This window comes from Elaeis guineensis, chromosome 3, assembly GCF_000442705.2.
Source record: "Elaeis guineensis isolate ETL-2024a chromosome 3, EG11, whole genome shotgun sequence".
NCBI lineage: Eukaryota > Viridiplantae > Streptophyta > Magnoliopsida > Arecales > Arecaceae > Elaeis > Elaeis guineensis.
Genome location: NC_025995.2, coordinates 108387841 through 108410547, shown reverse-complemented (window position 1 = coordinate 108410547; position 22707 = coordinate 108387841). Strand labels below are relative to the sequence as shown.

At 36.9% G+C, this 22707-nt stretch overlaps 1 pseudogene; it reads right to left on the bottom strand.

The window, feature by feature from the left end:
• Window positions 1-3806: 3806 nt before the first annotated feature.
• On the bottom strand, window positions 3807-21771 carry LOC140856313 (protein FAR1-RELATED SEQUENCE 5-like; annotated as a pseudogene).
• Window positions 21772-22707: the final 936 nt, after the last annotated feature.

Sequence of the window (22707 nt, the reverse complement as noted above, 5' to 3'; positions counted from 1 at the left end):
CTCCATCCATATAAACCTCCTTTAATAAAAGTATACTCTAATTAATACAGCTTAATTTAAATAAATAAAATAAGATGGAGTAGGATTACGCTCCTCTCAAGAGGCAAGTCTAAGATCAATAATTAGAGACTAAAATTGAAAAATTCCTTCCATCAATCATGATTTATACTGCTAAAATATTTAAAAACTAAAAATTATGTATCTTGGTAGCCTTTAATCTTTGTATCAAGCAGACCAAAAAGGATTACTTTCATTGTGCTAGTGTATAAAAATCGGTGATAAAATATTTAAATTAAGAATCCATTTTATTAATCATGATCAATGCATGTTAAAACTTGTGTAATTAAAAATCAATAAATTTTGATGTTTGGATTTTAGTAAAATATGGTCATATATCATTTTACTAATATGATTTTTATAGTTATTTGACATATAGATTAGAGATCATCAAAATACATGATTTTTTTATTTTTAAATATTTTTTAATTACACAGATTATAATCAATGAGATGGATCTTTGAGTCACGTGTCTAATTATTAATTTTGAGTCCGAAAGAAGTAGATTATATTTCTTCATGAGAGGAGCAAAGCCCATCTTATAAGAAAAAATCACGTACTGAAAGTGAGCATATATTTAACGCATGGAGTATCACAAACATTATACTCCAATATACATGATCATCACAAATTTGATAACATAAAATAAAATTTTTAAATAAAATATTTATTTTGCTCTCTTTTGCTGTTGTAAGCCAATCTATGTGTCATAATTATGATATCATTGTTTTAATTTTCTTTTGTCCTATTTTAAATGCCGCTTCAATATAAATCATACGTTAGTTTTGCATTACGGTCACTTCACTTTAGGACGTGACTATCTCACGTCAAAATTTTCAGCTTCTAAAATGAATTGAGAAGTTTGATCGTGAAATGCAGTACGTCTGGATCCAACTGTAACCATGTTCCAAAAATTCCAACCCTGCAGTCGGACGACCAAGAAATTTCGCTGGCTGATTGTGGTGAAACTTGGGTCGGCTATATTTATTTGCTCCAAAACTACCCACCGCCATATCCTCATATCCATAGTTTTCAAAAAAAAAAAAAAAGAAGAAATTATTCTAACCTATCCCAAGTTCTTAATTTCAAAATGAAATGTAACTCGGTTGAGTTGAATTAGGCTGGAAAAAAAAACCTCCAATACCTGAACGGCCCTCAAATTCGCTTGCGGCCAAAATGGCAACACTGTCGTGTCCTTGCGGCGGCATTTCAGATTAAAAATAATCTACTCAGTGTTTTGGGTGGAAATGAGGTTAACTATGGTTAACTTTTTCACGGGGTTTGGGGCGGAATTTTTGAAATTTCATAAGTCCACGTGATCCAAAATTTCAAAATCCACGGATAGAATAATATTTTCAGCCCAGGAGTCCGCCGTGCCCATCGTCCGCTCAACCCTCACCCATCGTCGGCTCAACCGTCGTCTCCCAGCTCTGGAATCTCCTGAAAGCTGATCTTCTTGCGTCCCCTCTTCCTCCTCTTCTACTTTCTCCCAGAATAGGCCCCGAAGCTTGTGGAAGACTGAGCAGTAGATCCCAGCGGGAGGAGGGGCGTCCTCGGTGTCGCACCGCCGGACGGTGAAGCTCCGGAGTGGGATCAGGAGCGTCATCGGGAAACGACGGTGCAAGAGGGCCGGTTTCCGGAGTGGGGATGAGGGGCGTCATCGGGAAATAACGACGGAAGAGGGACGGCTTCCGAGAGGCTCTGAAACGACGACGTGGACCCGGTCCCCCGACGGGAGTCATCGGTGCTTCCTGAAACATCGTGCTCCTCCGACGCGAAGACATTGGCCCAGTCCTCCACGGCCTTTCCATGGGCCCACTGGACGTTTCCGCCGGCAGGAAGAGGGGCATCCTTGGGGTCCCACCGCCGTGCGGTGAAGCTCCCGAGTGGGACCACCCACTGGTCGTTCTTCTTGGGCTCAATATTACTCCGTTTCATTTCTTATTTGATTATTTTTTTCTGATATCTATGGCTGGCTGTGTCACTAACTTATTTTTAATTTTTGTTTGCATAGGATGTGTACAAGTGACAATTGCTCTCATATGCCCAATAAGTTAAATTATCATATTATAAATCACTTAAAATATAATATTTTAACAAGCATTGCACTCGTAAAAATACAAACAAGCTATATTATAAATGCAAAAAATTTGGATTTGCTAGACGTGCTACCCTACAAATGAAAAAATAATGAATAAAGTTGGAAGTAGCAAATCCAATATTATTTCAAATATTACTTCATGACATATTTTTGATGAAAATTTTTATCCTTCCTTTTGTTGTAATTATATTTAAGTAATATAATTATCTTTGACTCTGTTTTGTTTGATAGCATAAGTTATAGTGCTCAGTTACATGTTTATTGAAGATATCATGATCTAATTGATTGTAGATGCAAGAGGAAACCAACCATATAAATAATTGAATTTATGAAAAACCGGCTACCTAAGCTGCCAACCTTTTCGGTACTACAAAATATGCTGAGACTAATAGATAGGTGAATGTTGCATGACTGCAAGAGAAATAAATTATAGAAAATACCAACAAGTGCCCTCTTAGTTGAATGGTGAAGAACAAAGACCGTTAGTCTCTTGCGATCTTGAGGAGTGTCACTCTCAACATTTGTGTCATTTTGGGGAGTGTAACTATGTAATTTTCCATTCAACATATGGCTGCAGCTCTGAAAATTCTAAACTAAACTATCCTATGGTTATGAAGAGAGAAAGATAGGGAAAGTATTTGCTGTATGAACTGGTCACATTACAAGTAAAATTGTCAAAAATCAGCAGAGGTGAACAATGAATCGACCACGTTACAAGTATCACAAATATCATAAAATTCCTATTCAAAATGACTCCAAAATGATTGAGCATCATATTACAAAAAGGAATCAATCACTACAAAATAACAAGTGTTATATAGTGTATTACAATGTCATATACCAAGTTTTTATAATATCTCAATGAAGTAGTCAACCACCACTACATCAAAATTAATCATCAAAAATCTTTATAGCACCAACATAGCTATAAGAGTATATTTGCTACTACATTAGAGGTCTCCATATGTTAGATGATGACTCCTGCATCAAATGATATGATATTATTCAACAATATATATACTTAAAAAATTATAAAAGAGTATAAAAGAATTGATTAAAGAATTTCATACCTGTGATGGATTAAGAAATTCTTGTCGTATGACTTCGAAAGGAACACTTGGTGTAAGAGTTGTAGTACCCAATTGTTGAGATATATGAGAGCTTTAAGATTTGCCAACATCATGTCAAACAATTTAAATATACTTAGTGATAAATAAATAACTCTATCATTTTGTCTCTTCTTTTGATAATTTACCTGTGAAGGCACTTGCGATGAAAGTTATGATGGGTAATGATACATCCAAGGCAAATAATTTGATAGATAGAAGTTATTTGGATATACCTACAAACATAATACTATTTTAATTTCATTATCATCCAAAAAAATAGATAAAAAAAATATATACTTGATTTGACAAATGGCAATTTGGTATAGTAATTGGATGAGTAGTTAGACATGGTGCTATTGGGGCATCTAACATAATATTTGGTTGAGTAGTAGATTCTTAGATATGTGAGGAAGATCTAGTAGCCTTCTTTTCTTTTCCTATACTATCAAAGTATGCTCTATCAATAATAAACTATTTAAATAGTAAAAGAATATCTAAAGATTAATTGGTAATAAGTATGAAGATATTAAAATAAATTATTATTTACTTATTTGGTCTTGGGTTGATCTTTTCTTGCACTTCTCAAAATGGCCTTTAAGTCTATTATTTGAAACTCTTTTGGACTTCACATGTGGCTGATCTAACAACGGATCATCGTCATCCAAATGAATACCATCATCATTCTCTTTGGCTTCTTTATCCCTTGTATAAGAATATGCATCCAAACTCAATCTATTAAAAAAGCTTCTAATTTTTTTTTCGCTCTTTTCAAGAGAATCCCAAAGAATTCTCCTTGATTCCCCATGCTCTTGGCTCATCATCACCAAATTATAAGAATATCCGATTGCACGATTGCGATAAGTGAGTTCCGTCTCAATGGATTGTTGTGATGGCTCTTCTTGCTTCAAACTATATACCCTTGCTCTAGCATCCTTCATCCACCGTTTCAAGATATAACTTTCTGAAATTTTATTCACATTCTTTTGGTTGAACACTTTTAAAGCATGTGAGCACAATATCCCCATTATCTCAAATTTCTTACATATACATGTAACTCCCATGGCAGATATATTAAGTTGCACTTGCTGAATTTTTGCACCCTTCCCATGCATCATCACCTCAACCTAAAAATATTATCATCATATGAAATTTCGTAGCATGATGATGCACTACATCCTTCGAGAAACTCCTTCTCAAATGGTCTATAAATTTTATGTGTGTAAACTCTAGATGCATGCTTCAAAATCTTACTTGGTTTGATTGCTCATGTAGGGGCACTTTGAGTACAAACGAAAATCCTCTTCAGATTTATTTCTACGCCAATCTTTCTATAAATTTTATATGTGTAAACTCTAGATGCATGCTTTAAAATCTTACTTGATTTGATTGCTCATGTTGGGGCACTTTGAGCATAACGAAAATCCTCTTCAGATTCATTTCTACACCAATCTTTAACTAATTTTTAAAAGCAAGTATAAATTTTGTGAGAGATGTTGATTTGTTAGCTATGCCATTGAGCACATTGTTTGTACTCTCGCTCTTTTGAGATGATTTAATACCATAATCAAAAGTATCTTTGTTAAGAGCTATGCACCACTTATGATGAATCTTATACAGTCTAATAAGCCATTTGTGATCTTGAGCATCATACTCAGAAAGCATGCTAGCCCATCTTTCTTCAAATTTCTCTTCTGATTGACATCCTTGCAAATATTTGTTAAACAATTGTGGGAAAGAGTTACTAGAATTAAGGCTACCCAAATGAGATGGTGCATTCTTATGGGTATGCCACAAACAAAGACGATGATGTGTATTTGGAAATACCTCATCAATTGCTTTTGCTATTGCTTGATCTTGATCAGTGAAAATAATTTTTAGAGAGTGATCACCCATCGACTCTAAGAATATCTTAAACAACCATATGAAGGATGTTGTGTTTTCATCTAACAAGAAAGCACAGCCAAACATGATATTTTGCCAATGATGATTAACCCTCAAAAATGATGTACAATTAAGTTATATCTATTTGTTTGATCAGGTAGCAATAATAGATCCACTAGTGACAAGCCATAACTGCCCCTCAACTAATGGGATTGTACCTATGCCTTTAATGATAATTAATTATCATAAATATGCTTGAATTGGAGATATGTGACTTGTTGCTGTTGGTTGGCTAGTTCACTCTTGCTGACCTATCAATTCTGATTGTTATATTAGTTTATCATGAGGTCAGCAATTTGACCTTCCCCAAGGCTAGTGGCTTGATCAGCGATTGAAATTGGCAGCATGATTGATGCCGGGGTCATCTCGACGGTTTGATTGATGAATACATATATACCCCATCACTTCTGATGATGAACTTTTTTGATTAAGAAAATTTGTTGGAAAAAAAGTTTCTTTTTTTTTTTTGCCATTGCACATCCAAAACATTCTAATCGATATTTTTTTTTATTCTATATTGATCTTCTATGCTTATTATTTTTGTTTTGTCGCTACATGCATGAGCCTTTGATATCCAACTTTTAAATTCATGCTGTAAAGCTTGTCATAAAACTAGTAGTCATTTTTTCGAAGTTTTATAGTGTCCCATTTATAATTTTATTCTTCTATAGAATATATCCTAGTGGAAATGATTTGGTCTTGTAATATTTCACCAATTACTCTCTATATGAATAAATATGATGAATTTATTAAGCTCAAACTCACTGATATCTATAATCATGCATCTCCAAGATGTATGGGGTATATATTTAGTGATGGGGTATGAAGGCATATAGTTGAGGTATATAAAGAAGAAAATGACAGTGAAGAAGGTCAACCTATCGACAGAGACCAATCTAGACATTCTGCTTGGCTTATACGATTTGATCAACAGTCTTCCGATTTGCATGCATTGTTTGCTCAGATAAATGCACTGGAGATATCTCTCATAATATAGATCAATGTAGGGGCTAATAGTATTGAGGCATTACTGAACGAGGGTTTGCATAATTTAATCAATTCGTACAATAATTTTATCATCAATTTCCTCTGCCAACACAAGACCTTGCAATGGATGATTAGGCTTCAATTTTTGATTGTAGTATATGAGACTCCACCCAGTGATACATCATCTTTTTTTATTTGCTTTTACTATAATATAATTTGATTTATTGCAAGGATAATTTTTTTTCTTTAGTGCTCAACTAGTTGTCAAATGAAGTCATGTATTTTGATTTGATTTATGTTGAACTTGAGATTTCCTATAAACTATCATATTTCAATTAACACCATTATTTTCATGCACTTATACATTATTTTATGATGCTCTACTTGTGCATTATTCTCATGCACTTGTATAGGGATAGCCATATGGAATCATACTATCTCAATTGCATCTACTGGTAGATAAATTTATGTACTGACGATTAGCAGATAGCTTCTTTAGCTTAAGTAACACCATTTTTATGTCAGATGTTACTTTCTTATTACCATATCATATGAACTTATTCTCAACCACCATATCAATAGATGACTCCAAATCCTTTCTTGACTCACAAGCCTAACATATGTGCGCTCCATATTTTTAGTTGTGTTCCCTCTAGTCAATCGATAATGAATTTAAATACCGACGATCAGCAGACAACTCCTTTAACTTAAGTAACACTATTTTCATGTCAGGTGCTACTTTCTCATTACCACAAGATGTGAACTTATACTCAACCACCATATCAATAGATAACTCCAAATTTTTTTTTGACTTATAGATTTTAACATATGTGCACTCCACATTTTCCATTGTGCTTTCTTTGGTCGATCGGATTAGACAATAAACCAGGGATGAATTTAAATGCTAGCAACTAGTAGATAGCTTCTTTAGCCTAAGTAACATCATGTCCATGTCATATGCTACTTTTTCATTACCATGTGATATAAACCTATTCTCAACCACTATATCAATAAATGACACCAAATCCTTTTTCGACTTACAAATCTTAGCATACGTGCGTTCCATATTTTCGATTGTATTTTCTCTAGTTGATCAGATTAGGTGGTCAACCAGCAATGAATTTAAATGCTAACGATCAGCAGATAACTCCTTTAACTTAAATTATATCATTTCCATGTCATGTGCAAGCGAAATATAGGGTTAGTTGATTGAAATATAGGGTCGTTGATTTTATACATAAGTTAATCATTAGTTGAGTGAAATATAGGGTTTAATTATCATTGTTAGTTCATCTAGGTACCACACCAATGCTTGATTGCCATATTAGTCTTATGAATTGAGCGATAGCTTGAACACGGTCAATAACAATGCTCAATATTAATTTATGATATTAAGCTATGTGATATTGCTCACTGTAGCGAAAATTTAGTGCAAGGGCAAAATGGTAATTTTAAAACTTTTTCAAAATTACTATTTTACAGTAAAATTATTAATTAATCTCATTAATTAATACTAATTAACCCTATATTAAGATCTAAATATGATACAACAGCATGCATTTAAATTTGAAATTCAAATTTGAATCAGTAAACCTTTTACAGTACTGTGTTCAGAACACATCACCTTTTTGCGGGTAGTCGATCACCGCAATCTGATCACCGTCGGAGGGCTCTGATCGTCACGTCACAGCCACACAAATATCTGACCTCTGCGGATCATCCACACGAAGCTTACGTCTGATCAGCTCCTCACGAATGCTAGTTCGTGATTTCACCCTTTTGATAGCAGATGTTGATCGAACTCCTTCGATCAATGTGTGCTGACTCCTCAGATGCTCCAGATCATTTGCACGGTTGCTTGAGAGGCTGATGAATCTCTCCCTAAAATTTGGTGGACTCACGACACTCGTGGCACACCAATCTCACTTCCCAAATCCTAGGTAGAAACCCTAGGGTACACACTAGAAACCCTGCGCTCAATTTTCTTTCTTTTCTTTCTTTTTCTCTCGAAAGGTTTTGGACCTTCACCTTGCGCACAAACTTTTCTCACGCCCCAAAGTTTCTCTCCTAAAATTTTTACGCACGTCCCACCTTTCTCCTCTTTTTAAAATAACATCGAACGTGTCTTATCCGCGTGAGAGGATAAAGATAAGTGGTTGCACATTTGAATTCAAATCAAATTTGAATTCAAATGCAAAACCAACTCATCCCTACCCACTTGTGCGTGAGAAGAGAAAGGGCATGAGTTGATTTGTGCGTAGAGAGTTTATACGAGAAACATTTTCTCGTATAAAATATGGGGCGCACAAGATAAGACCATGGCGCATGGATTAGTTGGTTGCTCATTCAAATTCAAACTTTCTTTTGAATTTGAATGGCCAACCAACTTATTTTTATCCAGATATTTGGTGCACAAGGGTGGGCATGGGATGGCTTCTGCGTGGAGAAAATTTATGAGAAGTTGCTTCTCGTAAATTTAAATATGTATAGAAGAAGTGAGGTGGCGCAGGGAGAAAAGTCAAGGTGGTTTGAACCTAATTGAGCCAACCTAATCTAAATAGGTTAAGCATAATTAGAATAAATTAAATCTAACTTAATTAAGCTTAATTAGGCTCAATAAAATCCTAATCAAATCAGAAATTAACTAAATCTAACCTCTGATCAAATCAGGGACTAAACCACCTTAGCGATTAGGTCAACATTTAACCTAATCGGATCAATCCAAACTGAATCCAATTCAATTGGACTTGATCCAAAAATAATTACTCAATCAAATTGAGTTAATTAGCGATCAAATTACTAATTAAACCTCTCATAAATATTGAGTCCAAATCCGATGGGCAATCAGGCATCAGAGACCATCGATATGAAACCCTGATCAAAGAGTTCAAATTTCAAATTCAAAATTTAAAATTCAAAATTTTTGACCCCGGTACCCAAAATGTGTAAAACTCATGATCAGAGAATCCTAATTCTCAATCATAGAGTTTCAGACACATAAGACTCATAATCAGCCATCTGATCAGAAAGGAACCACTAATGTGTGTGACCCCGTAGGTTCGAACCAAGCCGGTAGCACAGGAACCAATTCCTGTACTAATCGAAGTGACCATCTAGCAATGGTACCCGACGATCGGATAGGTCGAATAATCACAATCGCAACATTCAGAACCTACGTGAATATGCTTACCGTATAATTCATCCCTTTTGACCCTTATGTTTAGGACGACTCAGGGTTAAACTGTCAACCCTGATGATATCATCCGAATCGTGCTCAACTCAATTAGTCCTGTGACTCCTCACTAGGACTACCCTGGCCAAAATTTTGCTAAATTGAAACACGACTGTACACAGCTCCTAAACTGGAGTGGTCAATCCCATCTTGACACACGCACCGACAAGTCAAGTACTTGACTACACCCAGCAGCCTTCCGTTATTGAATTAGAAATTCAAGTAGTCCAGTGCCTAAGTGCAGTGAGTTGCTTGCAAGTCACCGTGGCGGTCTCAGGTCGGAGGGACATTTATACCCATATCCCATCGGAGCAAATCTTGACAGCAGAAATAGCTCCGGAGTTGGTCACGTTCAGTGCAGATGTACCATTACATCTCACCTGTATGCCATACCAGTGTCTCCACACTCTTTGGTTATGAGGACAACCAACCCATATGGCATACAACGACCTATGCTCGATAAATATTATCGTCCTTGGTAACAACGTATCATTTGGTCACGAACATGTTTAAGGACTAAGCGACAAATCCTCCTTTGTCGAGTCTAAATAGTCCTAAGGACTTCACCACAACACAGGAGTTCATTAGAAGATGAAACATTTGTGATGAAAAAATATCAAAATAATTTTTATTTATTTATAATTCATGTACTAATACAAAAGGAGCACAACCATCAACAGGCTGACGATTGGCTTTGGGATACTATTCCCAACAATCTCCCACTTGGCCTAAAGCCTATCGGTGCAGTATCTAATACCCATCTTCGACTTGTAGTCGTTGAACTCCTTCACCGCAATGGCTTTAGTGAATGGGTCGGTCAGGTTCTCCTTCCCGTCGATCTTCTGAAGGTCGACGTTACCTGGATCCACGATCTCCCGGATGAGATGGTAGCGGCGCAGAATATGCTTCGTCCGCTGGTGTGCCTTTGGTTCCTTCGCCTGAGCAATGGCTCCAGAGCTGTCGCAGTAGAGCAGAACTGGACCAACAAGGGAGGGTGCTACTCCGAGCTCGGTGATGAATTTTTTTAGCTACACCGCTTCTTTGGCAGCATCTGATGCAGCAATATACTCCGTCTCGCATACTGAATCAGCCACAGTGTGTTGCTTGAAACTCTTCCAGCAGACGGCCCCACCATTAAGGGTAAAAATAAATCCTGACACACTCTTGCTATCATCGCAATCAGACTGGAAACTAGAGTCTGTAAACCCTATAAGTCTCAAGTCCGATTCACCATATATAAGCCACTGGTCCTTAGTATTTCTTAAATACTTCAGGATGGTTTTAACAACCTTCCAGTGATTCTCTCCTGGATCAGATTGGTATCTACTCACTACCCCTAGTGAGTATGCCACATCTGGTCGTGTACATGTCATGGCGTACATGATAGATTCCACTGTCGAAGCATATGGAATCCTACCCATACGCTCTCTCTCTTGAGGTGTTGTCGGACAATCCCTCTTCGAGAGAGAAATTTCATGGCCTATCGGTAGATAGCCTTTCTTGGAATTTTTCATGCTGAATCTTTTCAGCATAGTTTCAATGTACGTGGACTGGGATAAGTCAAGCAACTTTTTGGATCTATCTCTATAGATCCTCATCCCTAGAATGTAGGAAGCTTCTCCCAGATCCTTCATGGAGAACTGTGATGATAGCCAAATCTTTATTCCCTGTAATGCAGGGACATCATTCTCGATTAAGAGAATATCATCCACATACAATACAAGAAATACTGCTACTGGACCATTAGCCCACTTATAAATGCAGGACTCTTCTCCGTTCTTAATGAAGCCATACGTTTTGATCGTCCTATCAAAACGTATGTTCCAACTCCGAGATGCCTGCTTAAGTCCATAAATGGATCTCTGTAGCTTGCACACCTTAGACTCATCTGTGAATGTGAACCCTTCAGGTTGTATCATATACACCTCTTCGTCCAGCTCTCTGTTTAGGAAAGCTGTCTTCACATCCATCTGCCAGATTTCATAGTCCAGATGGGCAGCTATCGCAAGCATAATCCGAATAGATTTGAGCATTGCCACAGGAGAAAACGTCTCGTCATAGTCTATACCATAACGTTGACGATATCCCTTGGCAACCAGATGGGCTTTATAGGTCTCCACCTTTCCGTCTGCGCCCCTCTTCCTTTTGAAGACCCACTTACACCCTATGGGTTTTACTCCTTCGGGTGGGTCAACCAATGTCCACACATCGTTGACCTTCATGGACTCCATTTCGAATTTCATGGCCTCTAGCCATTTTTCTGAGTCAGGTTTCTGCATTGCATCCATGTAGGTGATCGGATCTTCATCATTTTCATCAAGTTCGACAGGATCACCATCCCGGACCAAGAAACCATAGTATCTGTCCGGTTGATGTGGTATTCTACCAGACCGCCTTAAGGGTGCATAATCAATGGACTCCGGATCTGATCTAATTAAATCCGGTTCAGGTTCAGTAACATGTGTCGGTTTTTTCACCTGTCGAACTTCGTCAAGTTCGACCTTAGAGGCAACAGTTTTTTCACTAAGGAACTCCTTTTCTAAAAAAATTATCTTAAGGCTGACAAACACCTTTTGCTCATCAGCAAAGTAGAAATAATACCCTTTGATCTTTTTTGGGTACCCTATAAAATTACACTTATCAGACCTAGATCCAAGCTTGTCTGTAATTAAACATTTAACATAAGCCGGACACCCCCAAACCCTAAGGTGCGAGAGTACTGGCTTACGTCCTATCCATATCTCATATGGCGTTTTGGCCACAGACTTACTCGAAACTCTATTTAGAAGGTAACAAGCCGATTCGAGCGCATATCCCCAAAGGAAGATCGGCAGACCAGCAAACCCCATCATAGATCGAACCATGTTTAACAGGATCCGATTCCTCCTTTCAGACACACCATTATGCTGTGGTGTTCCAAGAGGAGTCCACTGAGAGAGAATCTCATTCTCTCCTAGATACGTCAGAAACTCATTGAAAAGGTATTCACCTCCTCGATCAGATCGAAGAGTTTTAATACACTTCCCAGTTTATTTTTCTACCTCATTTCGGAATAGTTTGAACATTTCAAATGATTCCGACTTATGCTTCATTAAATATACATACCCATACCTAGATAGGTCGTCTGTGAAAGTTATGAAGTAGAAAAATTCACCTCTTGCACTTGAGCTCATGGGTCCACATACATCAGAATATACCAGACCTAAGAGTTCACTGGCTCGCTCACCTTTTCCAGTAAAAGGTGACTTGGTCATCTTCCCAAGAAGACAGGACTCACAGGTTGGAAGTGATTCACAATCACTAACTTCAAGAATTTCTTCTTGAGCCAACCTGTTTATCCTGTTCTTATTGATATGACCTAGCCTACAGTGCCAAAGGTAGACTTCTGATATATTATCTATTCTAGAGCGTTTACCGAAGTTTTGAACCACATTAACAGGCTGTGATAATAAGTAAATTCTATTATTTAATTATCCAACAAATATTGTAACACCATTCAAAATGATATTGCAATTTTTTTTTTATTAAAAAATCATAACCGTACATGACCAAAAGGCCTACAGAAATAATATTTAATAAAAAACTTGGACAATAGTGACATTCACTCAGAATTACATTACGAGAATTGATTACAAGACTCATGATTCCTAAAGCTAGAACTGGAACTTTGCTTCCATCTCCAACGTTCAGGAACCTCTCACCTTCATCAAATCTCCTACTGACCTGCAGACCCTGCATCGAATTACAAATATGATAAGGGCTTCCGGTATCCAATACCCAGGCAGTAGTATCACAAATCGAAAAGTTGCAAGGAGTTATCATATAATTACCTTGCTTCTTCTTTGGCCTGTTCGAGTCCAGGGAGGCAATGTATTGAGGACAGTTCCTCTTCCAATGCCCGTGCTTCTTGCAAAAGAAGCACTCCGCCTGGCTCTGGTCGTGCTTGCGCTTCTTGGTCTGATCCTGTGCTACTGTCCCAGCATGAGATTGCACCTTCTTATTTTTCTTCTTCTTGTTCTTCTTCCCCTTCCTAAAGGGTTGACGACGAGAAGAAGACCCTCCCACTACATTCACCGACTCCTTATGGAGTTGGTGATCCTTCTCAAAGTTCTGCAGCAACCCCAACAATCCGTGGTAGTTTACTACAGGCTTTGTCATTCGAAAATGAGTAAGGAATGAGAGGAAGGACTTGGACAAGGAATTAAGGATCGCATCCTTACCGAGCTGCTCGTGCAGAGAAAAGCCCAATTTGCTTAGGCGCTCAATCATCTCGATCATGTACAGTATATGATCAGTGACTGAGGCCCCATCCCTCATCCGAGCATTGAAAATGGCATAACTAGTTTTGTGCCTTTCAACATCGTCAGGAGTGCCAAAGGAGTCGTTCAACATTTGAAGCATCTCCTGTGGCTGGGCATTCTCAAACCTTCGGCTGAACTCATCATTCATTGCTGCCAGCATAATACATCGAACGATGGTGCGGTCATTGAGCCACTTCAAGTAAGTATCTTGGATCACCTTACTAGCGTTCGGAGCTGGCTCCTCAGGTGCTGGATTCGTTACAACATAAAGGATCCGCTCATGCTCAAGGATGATTTTCAATTTTCGATACCAGCTATCGAAATTGGATCCCATGAGCTTGTCATTATCTAATAATGATCGGAGCGACAGGGTAGTGGCTATAGCTGCATAAAGAAAAACGAGACCTCTATTAGTACATAAATTAATACTAAAGACTTGGACTTTAGTCTAAAGTTTTTCTCAATATTTTTACGAACTGGTAGCCTCATCCTCCAATTCGAGGAATTACTTTAATTCCTTAATGGGTACTAGAATCTACACAGACACGCACGAGCCCAACTTTGGTTGGTCAACCCATGTGCATCTATGGGTAGGTTCTTAACCAGTTGTTTCTCTAAACAACTTCTAGTAATTGATTTTGCCCCAGAACCTAATCATTAGGCTTTGGCCTCCACTGAAAAGATCTGGTTAGGTCCAACCATTAACATGACTTAATTTAGTAAATCGGACCAATAAATGATCAGGCCCGACTTTGGTCGGCCAACCTAACCACCATCAGAAAGACTCAATCAAATTATCATATTATGAATAATAATTCAATTAGCCAATGAGCACCAGGCCTTTGGGCCTCCAATGATCATTGAACTAATGGACTCATTATCACTCACTTAATGGGAGGCTATGACTTAGTTATCATTATAACTTAATCATTTTAGGGACCTAATAATTTTGAGGATTTTATTAAAGAATAGTAGAGAAGAAATCATCCAGGTAATTTCAATCCTCCCACTGACTTCACCAAGTCAGATTAAAAAAGGATTTAATTAAAGCTGGCACTAGGAGCACCTAAATCAGTCACACTGATTTACCTAATGACATGGGTGAGCTCTAATCACCAAGTGATCTAATCAAAATCTAACTTACCAGATTGGCCAGGTAAGTGAGATCAGTGGTGGAGATTTGTCATTAACTCGTCAATGATCGAATCAATGCGAGTAGCTCCCGCTTAAGAACCACTGGTCAAAATTGCCGAACTTACCTTAGACACCAACCGGTTCATTAGTTTTAATTTTGATCAACTTAGTAAATAGGGCTCCACCGCGTAGCCATGAATTAAGTCCATCTTGGTCTAGTTAAAGACATGGACCCATTCAACTACAACTATTGAAGTTGAGTCTAGAGTATCCTTGACCTAATCTAATTCAACTTTTGATTAGATTTGATCAATTACTCCATTTAGTCCATTTTTTAAGCTAACCTTAGGTCTAACCCAATTATGGACCTAATTCATCTAACCCATTGACCCACAAGTTTATACAATTGTCTTAGGTTTTAATTCACAATTCTAAACCTACTAGACAACACTTAATTCTTTTAATTAAGTACTTGGGCTGATGGGTCAGGGTTTGATATTTCAAAAATAATTTTTAAATTTTGAAAGATTTTATTTTTTTTTCACCAAATGTGTGGACTCATTTCACAAACGGGTCAGCACAATTCATAAACAGCAATCTTATTGCTCATTTCATAACAGAAAATAATCCAAAATAAATCATAAATTTTCTTTTAGATCTAATCTAACACATTCATGATAAATTTTATAATTAAGTTCTTTCGCTGCTTCATCGGTATGGGATATAATTACATTGGCACCCCTACCGCCATAGGAGACCCCATCGAATGGGAAGAGAGAGCCTTTAAACCCTACTTTTCTCCTATGATCGGACGGCCATGGCAACCAACCTAATTAGATTACTTGCTACTTGGATCAAGTATATCTAAATATACCAATTTTAAAATTTAAATTTTAAATTTCAAATTTCAAATTTCAAATTTTAAATTTTAAATTTCAAATTTGAGATTTCAACCAAATTTCAAATTTCGAATTTTCAATCTTTGAATTTTAAATTTTGAATTTTGAATTTCAAATTTCAAATTTCAAATTTCAAATTTTAAATTTGAGATTTCAACCAAATTTCAAATTTTAAATTTTAAATTTCAAATTTGAAACTTCTAACAAATTTTAAATTTTAAATTTCAATATTTTTTGAATTTTGAATTTTAAATTTAAACTTATAGATTACACCTTAATCTACGCATGTATATGTATATTATATTCTAGAACCATGCTCTGATACCATTTGTAGCGAAAATTTAGTGCAGGGGCAAAATGATAATTTTAAAACTTTTTCAAAATTACTATTTTACAGCAGAATTATTAATTAATCTAATTAATTAATACTAATTAACCCTACACTAGGATCTAAATATGAGACAACAGCATACATTTAAATTTGAAATTCAAATTTGAATCAGTAAATCTTTTACAGTACTGTGTTCAGAACACATCACCTTTTTACGGGTAGTCGATCACCGCAATCTGATCACCGTCAGGGAGCTCTGATCATTACATCACAGCCACACAAATCTTTGACCTCTGTGGATCGTCCACACGAAGCTCCCGTCTGATCAGCTCCTCACGAATGCTAGTTCGTGATTTCATCCTTTTGATGGCAGATGTTGATCGAACTCCTTTGATCAATGTGTGCCGACTCCTTGAATGCTTCGGATCATTTGCACAGTTGCTTGAGAGGCTGATGAATCTCTCTCTGAAATTTGGTGGACTCACACACTCATGGCACACCAATCTCACTTCCCAAACCCTAGGTAGAAACCCTAGGGTACACACTAGAAACCCTGTGCTCAATTTTTTTTCTTTTCTTTCTTTTTCTCTTGGAAGGTTTTGGACCTTCACCTTATGCACAAACTTTCCTCACGCCCCAAAGTTTCTCTCCTAAAATTTCTACGCACGTCCCACCTTTCTCCTCTTTTTAAAACAACGTCGAACGTATCTTATCCGCGTGAGAGGATAAAGATAAGTGGTTGCACATTTGAATTCAAATCAAATTTGAATTCAAATGCAAAACCAACTCATCCCTATCCACTTGTGTGTGAGAAGAGAAGGGGTGTGAGTTGATTTGTGCATGGAGAGTTTACACAAAAAATATTTTCTCATGTAAAATATGGGGCACACAAGATAAGACCATGGCGCATTGATTAGTTGGTTGCTCATTCAAATTCAAATTTTCTTTTGAATTTGAATGGCCAACTAATTTATTTTTATCCAGATATTTGGCACACAAGGGTGGGCGTGGGATGGCTTCTACGTGAAGAAAATTCATAAGAAGTTGCTTCTCGTGAATTTAAATATGCACAGAAGAAGTGAGGTGGCGCAGGGAGAAAAGTCAAGGTGGTTTGAACCTAATTGAGCCAACCTAATCTAAATAGGTTAAGCACAATTAGAATAAATTAAATCCAACTTAATTAGACTTAATTAGGCTCAATAAAATCCTAATCAAATCAGAAATTAACTAAACCTAACCCCTGATCAAATCAGGAACTAAACCACCTTAGCGATTAGGTCAACATTTAACCTAATCGGGTCAATCCAAACTGAATCCAATTCAATTGGACTTGATCCAAAAATAATTATTCAATCAAATTGAGTTAATTAGTGATCAAATCACTAATTAAATCTCTTATAAATATTGAGTCCAAATCCGATGGGCAATCAGGCATCAGAGACCATCTATATGAAACCCTGATCAAAGAGTTCAAATTTTAAATTCAAAATTTAAAATTCAAAATTTTTGACCCCGATATCCAAAATGTGTGAAACTCATGATCAGAGAATCCTAGTTCTCAATCATAGAGTCCCAGACACATAAGACTCATAATCAACTATCTGATCAGAAAGGAACCACTAATGTGTGTGATCCCGCAGGTTCGAACCTAAGCCGGTAGCACAGGAACCAATTTATGTACTAATCGAAGTGACCATCTAGCAATGGTACCCGATGATCGGATAGGTCGAATAATCACAATCGTAATATTCAGAACCTACGTGAATATGGTTACCGTATAATTCATCCCTTTTGACCCTTGTGTTTAGGACGACTCAGGGTTAAACTGTCAACCCTGATGATATCATCCGAATCGTGCTCAACTCAATTAGTCCTGTGACTCCTCACTAGGACTATCCTGATCAAGATTTTGCTAAATTGAAACACGACTGTACACAGCTCCTAAACTGGAGTGGTCAATCCCATCTTGACACACGCACCGACAAGTCAAGTACTTGACTACACCCAGCAGCCTTCCGTCATTGAATTAGAAATTCAGGTAGTCCAGTGCCTAAGTGCAGTGAGTTGCTTGTAAGTCACCGTGACGGTCTCAGGTCGGAGGGATATTTATACCCATATCTCATCGGAGCAAATCTTGACAGCAGAAATAGCTCCGGAGTTGGTCACGTTCAGTGCAGATGTACCATTACATCTCACCTGTATGTCATACCAGTGTCTCCACACTCTTTGGTTATGAGGACAACCAACCCATATGGCACACAACGACCTATACTCAATAAACGTTGTCGTCCTTGGTAACAACGTATCATTTGATCGCGAACATGTTTAAGGACTAAGCGATAAATCTTCCTTTGTCGAGTCTAAATAGTCCTAAGGACTTCACCACAACACAGGAGTTCATTAGAAGATAAAATATTTATGATGAAAAAATACCAAAATAACTTTTATTTATTTATAATTCATGTACTAATACAAAAGGAGCACAACCGTAACAGGCTGACGATTGGCTTTGGGACACTATTCCCAACAATGCTTGATTGCCATATTAGTCTTATGAATTGAGCGATAGCTTGAACACGATCAATAACAATGCTCAATATTAATTTATGATATTAAGCTATGTGATATTGCTCACTGCATTGTGATCCAACATCAAATTCCTACAAAATCTAATTCTTGTGCAACTAAAAATTATTTTTTAAATTAGATAAAAGGCTCATGCTAGAAGATAGAAAATAAATTAATCAAACTAAATTTAGAAGACTTACAGTGAAGAAGAAAGGGGCCGGTAGGAGAAGTGGGGAGCAGGGGGTGGGCCGATTGGAGGAGCAGGGAGCATAGGGGCCGATCGAAGGAGTAGGAAGGGGGGACGAAGGAGTGGGGATCACGAAGAGAGGGGTGATCGGACAAGTGGGAAGCAAAGAGGGCCAAATGGAGGATAGGAAGCAGAGGGGTCGATCGGATGAGTGTGGAGAAAGGAGGCCGGACAAAGGAGAGGGAGCATTGGGGGCGGTTGAAGGAGTGGGGACAGGGGAGACTACCCTTGAGGAAAAGAAAAATCAAAATCATAGGTTTAATCATAATTTCACTGACATTGTAGGTTGAATTCATGATGTTCACTACCAAGTCAACCAAAGTAAATTGCAAAATTAAAGTATTAGCAATGGTCATTAGCAACGACATCTTCGCCATCACTAAGGCCAGTATTAGCAATGGGATTATCGATGATAATTTTTTCATCGCTAATAAATTTTTTACCGATGGCTATTGGCGATAGCAACATAGCCGTCACTAATAATAAATTTTTATTGACAACCAATCACAACAAAAAAAAATATTATTGTAAAAAAAAATTTATTTATTAAATTTATTAGCGATAGCGGAAAGAGTATTAGAAACGACAGTATCGTCGTTAATAATCATTAGCAATAACATTATTAGTGACGAATTTAGCCATCATAATTTTTTTTATTTATTAAATTTATTATCAACCGTGAAAAGAGTATTAGCGATGGTCCATCTCTAATAATAATCAGCGACGTCACTATTAATGATGAAATTTATCATCATAAAAAATAAAAAAAAATTATGTTTATTAAATTTATTAGCGATGACAGCAAGAGTATTAGTGATGGTGTCTGCCATCACTAATAAGAGACAGAATATAATTTTTTTAATTTTTTTAAATATGATATAATTTTAAAATTTAAAGTCTATCTTCATCATTCATTATATAAATAATTATCGTTAGAATATCATCATAAAAGACTGCCTCGATCCGATAGCTCTAGCTATATCTATCAATAAAATTTGATTTCAATGATCATAAATGACCGTATGATTTTGATAATTTTTGTAGCATACTATTAAAATTTTACTTCAATCAAACATCATTATCATGATCAATTTAACACGAGATGATTTACATCATTAAATAAAAAATAAATAATTAAAAGGTCAAACAGTATCTGATTATAAGATAATTTTTTAGATAAATAATCTTCGCTACTACTTTGATCATTTGTATGATAGTGATCATAAAATTCAAACCGTTTGTATATGAACGATTCAAAACTATATGTCTCTTGATACTCATTCTTAAAGTCCTTTAGTAATTATACTTGTGCTTTTATAAAATTTACTTAGCATGGATGGTTCATATATGCATGGTTTGAATTTTACAATCACCATCGTATAAATAATTAAATTAGTAGCAAAGATCATTTATATAAAAAATTATCTTAATTGGATGTCGTTTGGCCTTTTGATCACTCATTTTTTTTATTTAACGGTCGAAATTATTTCATGCTAAATTGACTATGATAATGATGTCCGATTGAAGTAAAATTTTGATAGTATGCTACAAATATCATCGAAATTATCGTTATAAGTTTTTAGATCCATCAATGATCTCTATCTATCAAATCATCATACGGTCGTTCATGACCGTCGAAATTAAATTTTAATGGTCGACATAGCTAGGGCTATCGGATCGAGATGATCTTTTGTAAAGATACTCTAATGATAATTATTTAGATAATGAATAGTGAAGATAAATTTTAAATTTTAAAATTATATTATATTCAAAAAAATATATATTTTACCTCTATAGCAGCGGTTGCGTAATAACCGCTGCTATAGGTCTATCGTAGTGGTTGCACAATTACTGTTATATATTGTATAGTGATGATTTATCAACCGTTGTTATAGGCTCTTATTGTAGCAGTGAAGTGGAAAACTTACAATGAAAAGGGTTATTAGTGACGATGGTTTTTTTACCATTGCTAACAATCTATATTAGCGGCAGTAATGACTATTAACGACGAAAAAATTCATCACTAATAAATTTTAAATTTTAAATTATTTTTTGATTATAATTATAATAAAATTAAATAATTATTGATATTTAGTAGTGATGGCTGTGTTTGCCATCGCTAATAATTTGGAAAAAAAATTATTTAAAAAATTATAAAAAATATTTTTTGTCTAATAAAAGTATTAGCGATGGCTTTCAGTTTTTAACGATAGATTTTTCCATCACTGATACTTTTATCGATGAAATTAGCAACGATAGTTTTGATGTCACTAATAATCATTAAAAAATTATTAAAAAATTATGCAAAATATTTTTTTTGATAAATGTATCAGTGATGGCTCTATTTTTTTTGTGACAGATTTTGCCGTCGCTAATACTTTTATCGATGGTATTAACGACGGGAAGACGGCTGTTGCTAATACTCCACACATACAACCAAGCATGGGGAAAAAAAATTCCCCCGCATGCTCAAACCCCCCTCATCCTCTCCCCTTCCCTCCTCTCGTCGGTGCCCAAATGCCCCGTCTTCTCATTGACGTCTCACCCTCTCACCGGCAAGCAAACACTCCATCCCTCCCTGCCACATCCCTTCGGCATCCCGCGGCCCCGAGCCCATGTCTCTCCACTCCCACGACCGCCTTGATCCCACTGGCCCCGATATCGCTGGCCTGACCCCACTGTCCCTCCATGCCCGCGACCCTCCCGACCCCACTGGCCTCGATGTCTTTGACCCAACCCCACATCCTTCCACTTCCGCGGCCACCCCTACCTTGCAGCCCTTGCCCCACTGCCCCCAGCCCGCGGCCCCGCCCTACCGGCTGGACCTCGCCGCCCCGACCCGCGTTGCCTTTCCACGGCCCCATCCCTGCACCCTCATCCCACGGCCATATCCCTGAGCTGGCATCCCTTCCCGAGCCATCTTGTCATGCCTTAGCCCCTGTGTGATAGCTCGCGCCTTTGTCCCTACACGGTAGCCCACCTTATGATGTGAGCATTAGCGATGGCTAATACCATCACTAAAAATTATTTTTTTATTTAAATTATATTAATTGAGTATAATTAGATTTTTAAAAAATTAATTAATTAAATATCAATTTAATTAATTAGTTAGATGTTTAATTAATTAATTAATTAGAAGCATGAAACTTGAACCTCGGCATGCAGAGCGCTTGGATCGAGAAAAAGTATCGAGCAGTATTGCAAACATGGGACCAGGGCGTGCTCTACACGCTTGGGCCTCGGATCCAGCTGGCATCCAAGACATCCAGCTCTGGGATCGTAGTTGGATGGACCATCGAGTAGTCGATGGGGTGATTTTTGTAATATCTTATTTTTCAATGATAGATCTAGGCCTTTTTCTTTTCCTCTTTCCCTGGTTTACTTTATTATTCTCTGATTTAAGTAATATTTTTAGGTTTTTATTTTATTTTTTTTAAAAAAATTTACTCCTAGTTTTCATACCAGGCTTGGATAGGGGTGGGGGGCTTGGAGAGTCGGTTAAGGGCTCGATGAGGCTATGATGACTGCCTGTGCAAGATGCACCCAAAGAATCTAAAGAGAGATCGATGGAGGTGATGCATTTCTGTTCTTATTGTTGTAGTTGCAAGGTAAGCTTGGATGGTTTGTTATATCGCAGACAATCGCTTGCAGCCATCTCATGGTTAAAGTGCAGAAGAACTTACAATGCCTTATTTTTCAATGGTAGATCTGAGCCTTCTTCTTTTTCTCTTTCCCTTGTTTACTTTGTTGTTTTCTGATTTAACTACTATTTTTAAGTTTTTATTTTATTTTTTTAAAAA